General features: G+C 35.3%; 1 protein-coding gene across 1 annotated transcript in view; it reads left to right on the plus strand.

Annotated features, from left to right (window-relative positions):
- The window catches only part of Frk (fyn-related Src family tyrosine kinase), an 87,408-nt gene that overhangs the window by 1,750 nt on the left and 79,926 nt on the right, over nucleotides 1-5,732 (plus strand). The window lies entirely within an intron of this gene.

The following is a 5,732-nucleotide window of genomic DNA, read 5'->3' on the forward strand; positions in this document are numbered from 1 at the left end:
CTTCCGGCTTTTTTCTTTTTGCTTATGTGGTGCTGAGGAATCGAACCCAGGGCCTTGAGCATGCAAGGCAAGCGCTCTACCACTGAGCCACCTTCCCAGCCCAGAGGCAGTAAAATTTAACAAGAAACATTATTTCTTAGAATGGTAAAGATTTTGTCTCAAAAAAAAACCAAACTATCCTACTATTTGAATAAGGCCTACAATTTATACAACCTAATGTTTATAGTTGAACAAAAAGGGAAAAACACATGCTCATACTATCTGTCTGTCTATCTATCTATCTGTCTGTCTATCTATGTATCTATCTACTGAAAGGTTATTTTACTGATCGTTGACTGTAAAGTAGGTAAAGCACTGTTTTCCCAATGCATTTGTGGGTTCTGGTAGAATGGAAAGCCAGAAGGACCTGTTGGTCTCAATTTTGCTAAGACTATGAATGTCTCTCAGGAAATGGCCTTATTTTCTAGAATGGCATCATAATGGAGAAGCACTTATGTTCTCCTGTGATCCTTCTTTCATGAGGGGTGCATCATCCTTCACTGTCCACAGAATAAGATAGTAAGGACACAGTCATGAAATATCTCCATCAGTTTTCACACTTATAATCCAGATAGGATATTTGAGATTCTTTCCATCATCAAAAGCTTATAAATGTTAAGAAGGGATAGACTTCTATGACTAATTAGAAATTAATTGAAATTTAGACTTTTGATGGATGGGATTGATTAGTTCTCAAATGAGAAAACCATCTGTGTGAACATTTATTTTTTGCAATAGTCTACATCTCTTCTTATTCAATTTCACATAAAAGTCCATGGGGAAAAAACTAAGGTACTCCTAAACAGCAAAGGAACATCTATTTTTAAAAATTCATTAAATGCTTACATATATTTTTGTGTTTTCATTACTATGTAATTTCTAGGTAATAAGAGCATTATGCATATTTCTATTAAGCGTAGCAAACCATATTTGCATAAATACTATAAAGTTAATATTTAGTGCCTGGGATTCATAATCTACTAGTATTTATATATATTTGATTTGTTTAACAGCTCAAGGCCTCTATTTTCTCTTTTGTAAGATATCTGGGGTTGCCTAGACCTCCGGATTTTTTTGATGATTTGGAAGCACAAACTCCTATACTTTATATGTAATGTAATATATTATTAACTATTTGTTTTTGATGGGATTATAAATTGTAAAGACTAGTGGACTGAAACAAGATAAGCTTCTGGATAAAAGGCTTTGCTTAGAACAAGGCCCTTGTCAATTTTGGTTGCGTTTGCTTAGGACCACAACATGAGGCAGCTACAGTATTGAAGCCATTTTATTATTATTTATTTTATTTTATTTTTTTATTTTCAGGGATGATCTATAGCTAAGAACACTCTTTTCTCTCTGCACTTAACTTCAAAACTTGTGTCTTGGTCTTGGTTTTCAACAGTGTTTCCATATGTCATTACCAGCTCAGAATGCTAGAGTGATCCTCTCTTAAGATCACAATTCAGACTTGAAGGTTCTACCATACTGCTTCTCCACATGACAGGATATGTTTTTCCTTCTTTGTGTTCACGAAGGCTTTACATGGAATCCTGGGCTAAGTTTTGAAGGTTCTTGCCACCTTTAGTATTTTTAGCACAAAACCCTCTAAGCTTCCCATTAATTTCAAAAAAAGATTAAATTTTTAACTTGCAGTTTTCAGAGTAAGAGGGTCCAAGAGGCCCATACAGTGCTTAACTACCCAAGGAAGCAGATTAAAAACCAAAACAAAACACAAAACTGGCTCCCTTGATATTATTTCTTCAGTGAGGTTTTCAAACTTAATACTTCATTTTTCCTTATGAACATTGTGAAAGTTAATGAGGTTAATTGAGCTCAGTAAATAGAATTGAAGAAGGATAATTGTTTATATTCATTTATGTGAGATGAGTAGGCAGTGAGAAACCAATGAAAGTGGAGGAGTCATCAAATTTCTAATTAGACCAATTTAATGTGGTATATATAGTGTATATCTGTTTATGTCTTTAATCTTGACTTGTATTAGTAAGAAAACAGTATAAGCACTTCTGGAGTTACTAAGGCCAGGGCAAACTAGTTCAAGGTTTTATTTCATCTTCTTTTAATACCTGGAAGTAGAGATGTTGTGAAAAACTATACTATTATAAATCACCTTACTAAAAGATTAATACTCAAGTTAAAAATGCTTTATTCTATATCTCTTACACTAAGTAATATAATAATCCAATTCTTAAAGGTTTTTCTCTATGAAAAAGCATTGCATTTATTTTATCTTCAATCAAAGTTTGTTCTTAGGTCCTCTTATAGATGAATACGTTTTCTTTAACACGGAATCTTTTAAAAACCTCATTCTACCTATGCAGAGTGCTCTTTAAATATGTTATCCAGTATTTTTAAAGATAAAGTTAAAATTCACCCTGAAAACAATGACATGAAAATTATATTTTAAATCACGGAGTCAAGACAAATGGCTTTGTATCTTATTGCTTTTACAGTAAAAAAAAAATTCAAATATATTGAAAACGTCAAGATGATCAGCAAAAGAGCAGTTTTCACAGCATGAGTATTCTTTAAAGAGTTTTAAAAGTTTGCTTTACTGTTTAGTTATCTATATTAGGTGTTGTCTTTGTACTTCTCTTAGGGTCATGCATCAGCAGAGGTTAGTATCCTGATGATGGCAGTGGTAGCAGGGAGTGGGTGGTCATCACCATATAAATGGTGATAAGCCAGCAGCATCTGGTGGTTTCTGCCTCATTACACTTGGAAATGCCAAAGGTAGCAGTACAGACAACCCACTTGATGCCCTTTGTGCCAATGGCAGACTCTCAAGTGGTGTTAACAACAATGAAATACACTTCTGTGATTCTGACTCTATAAGCATCTCAACAGCATAAATGCAATTTCTATTAAAAGCAATTCCAACATCTGAAGTGTGATAGTCTACATCTGTAATTTTAGCTCTTGAGAAGGGTAGGTAGGAGAATTGAAGTTCCAGGCTTTGAACAGGAAGACTTTGTCTCAGACAAGAAAAGAAAACAAATATCAGAACTGGGGGTGTAGCTGAGTAGTAGAACATTGCCTGACATGAAGAGTCAGTTCTCTTCAGCGCCACACCCCCTTACCACTAGAATAATCTCTCAATTGTATTGTTATTGTTATTTATTTATTTGGGGCCTGAACTCTGGGTCTGGGCTCTGCCCCTCAGCTCTTCAGCTCAAGGCTAGTGCTCTACTAGTTGAGCCACAGTGTCACTTCTAGCATTTTCTGCTTATATGGTGCTGAGGAATCAAACCCAGGGCCTCATGCATGCATTCAATGAAGGACTCAGAACAGTCATAGGAATTGACATCTTCTTTGTTGGGTGTAGTATCTGGCTTTATGTTAAGAAATATCTCAACACTTATGAGTGACCCTATAAAACCTGTGAAGCTTCTCCATGTCTCTTAAACTTGAGGGTGGCTTACTTTTGTGTGTAGAAAGGCTTTAGGAGCCAATAGGAGTACAGAAGTGTCTTTGTGGTTCCTTATAGCTTAGCAGAAGAGGAAGAAGAAAAGCTTTTTGTAGACAGCATTTTCCCCTTACCTACCACTTAAACGTAGATCTCTCTGGGCTGGGAAGGTGGCTCAGTGGTCGAGTGCTTGCCTTGCATGCATGAGGCCTTGGGTTCAAATCCTCAGCACCACATAAGCAAAAAAGAAAAAAGCCGGAAGTGGTGCTGTGGCTCAAGTGGTAGAGCACTAGCTTTGGGTTGTATTGCTGAGGGACAGCGCCCAGGCCCAGAGTTCAGGCCGACCGAAAAAAAAAAAAAGTAGATCTCTGTTTCTGTTTCTGCCTTTCTGTCTTTGTCTCTCTCTCATTTTCTGACAGCATTTTAGGAAGTACCCTTGAAAAAGAAAGTAAAGTATTTGTGACACAATTTTGTTGGCAGTTTATATTTATAAGCTGAAAATGTTAGAATGTTATGACATAAAAAAAATTAGGATTGGGCTGGGAAGGTGGCTCAGTGGTAGAGTGCTTGCCTTGCATGCATGAGGCCTTGGGTTCAAATCCTCAGCACCCACATAAGCAAAAAAGAAAAAAGCCGGAAGTGGCGCTGTGGCTCAAATGGTAGAGCGCTAGCCTTGAGCTGAAGAGCTGAGGGACAACGCCCAGGCCCAGAGTTCAGGCCCCACAACCGGACCCCAAAAAAACAAAAAACACAAAAAACAAAACAAAACAAAACAAAAACCATTAGGATTCCTCATTAAGATATTTGCTAACTTCTGCTCCTCCTTAAAGCGTTAGATGAGGTTCTTATCAGAGATTGTATAATTTAGGTGAGTGAAATAAACCATAAACTATTGAATTCTAGTCTTAAAGATTAGAATCTAGACTCCAACTTGGTTAAATTTATTCTTTGAAAAAAATTGTTTTCTTCAAATTACTTTGTTTTGTTCAAGTGAATTAATATTTATTGAGTGCTGGGATGGTCTTTCTTAATTCTCCCTGCTGTTAATTTTTGACAAATTTAAGGATCTCACTATAATGTCATTGTCAAAGTAGGCACAATCTTTTTTTTATTCAGTAAAGTAAGACTTTTTCTTTTTCTTTTTCTTTCTTTCTTTTTTGTTGTTGGCCATGGGGCTTGAACTCTGGGCCTGGATGTTGTCCCTGAGTTCTTCAGCTCAAGGCGAGTGCTATACCACTCAATCCACGCACCACTTCCAAGATTAACTTTATAAAAGTAACCATTGCCTACCATGCTTTTTAATTTGTTTCCTATCACACTAAAATAGAAAATAAACAATACCTTCTCTCAATTAACTGGCTGTCAGCTTAAAATATTTCTTTCAGATTTTTAAATTGTAAATACTAAAAATCTATGTGATAAATAAAGATGAGAGCATTTTTTTTTTGTTTCTGGCATTGGATATCCTAACTAGATATAAACATTAACAGTATAGAATTTTAATTAAAATATAATGCAGATTGGTTTCTTGGGTACTATAATGTCTTTTTTAATAAGTTTTTTTATTGTGAAAATACTGTACAGAGGTGTTACAGTTGCATGAGCAAGGTAATGAGTACATTTCTTGACAAACATTATTGCCTTTGTTTTTCCCTTACCATCCCTTCCCTCCTACCTCCTCAACTACACTCCCATCCCCATGCCCAACCCCTACCTCCAAAGAATTTTAAAGTTTGTTTTTCAACATAGCGTTTTGTACATCTCATTGTTGCAATGGGTCAACCTGTATCCTTATTTAAACAATTTGTTTTTTTCCTTCCCATTCTCAAATTATACCAACATCAAATTCAGTGAAAACAGGGGTTATACTGTGGGGGAGGTACATACAAAAAATCACCTTATAAATATGTTAGAAACAATAGCAAGAAAGAAAAAACCACTTGTGTCCCTATCTTGGGGTTCATTTCACTTAACATCATCTTATCTGACCTTTTTTGTTTGTCCCAGACATATACTAGTTATTGCAAATAAGGGAAACTATGGAACCTATTTTTCTTTGGGCCTGGCTTAATATAATTTTTTCCAAATCTTTCCATTTCCTAACAAATGAGGCAATGTCATTCTCTCTCTCTCTCTCTATATATATAGAATATATATATATATATTTAGAATATATATATATAAAATATATATATATATATATATATATATATCACATTTTCTTGATCCATTCATCTACTGAGGGGCATCTGGGTTGGTTCCAAAT

Source organism: Dipodomys ordii, unplaced genomic scaffold, assembly GCF_000151885.1.
Source record: "Dipodomys ordii isolate 6190 unplaced genomic scaffold, Dord_2.0 Scaffold157, whole genome shotgun sequence".
In the NCBI taxonomy this organism is placed as follows: Eukaryota; Metazoa; Chordata; class Mammalia; order Rodentia; family Heteromyidae; genus Dipodomys; species Dipodomys ordii.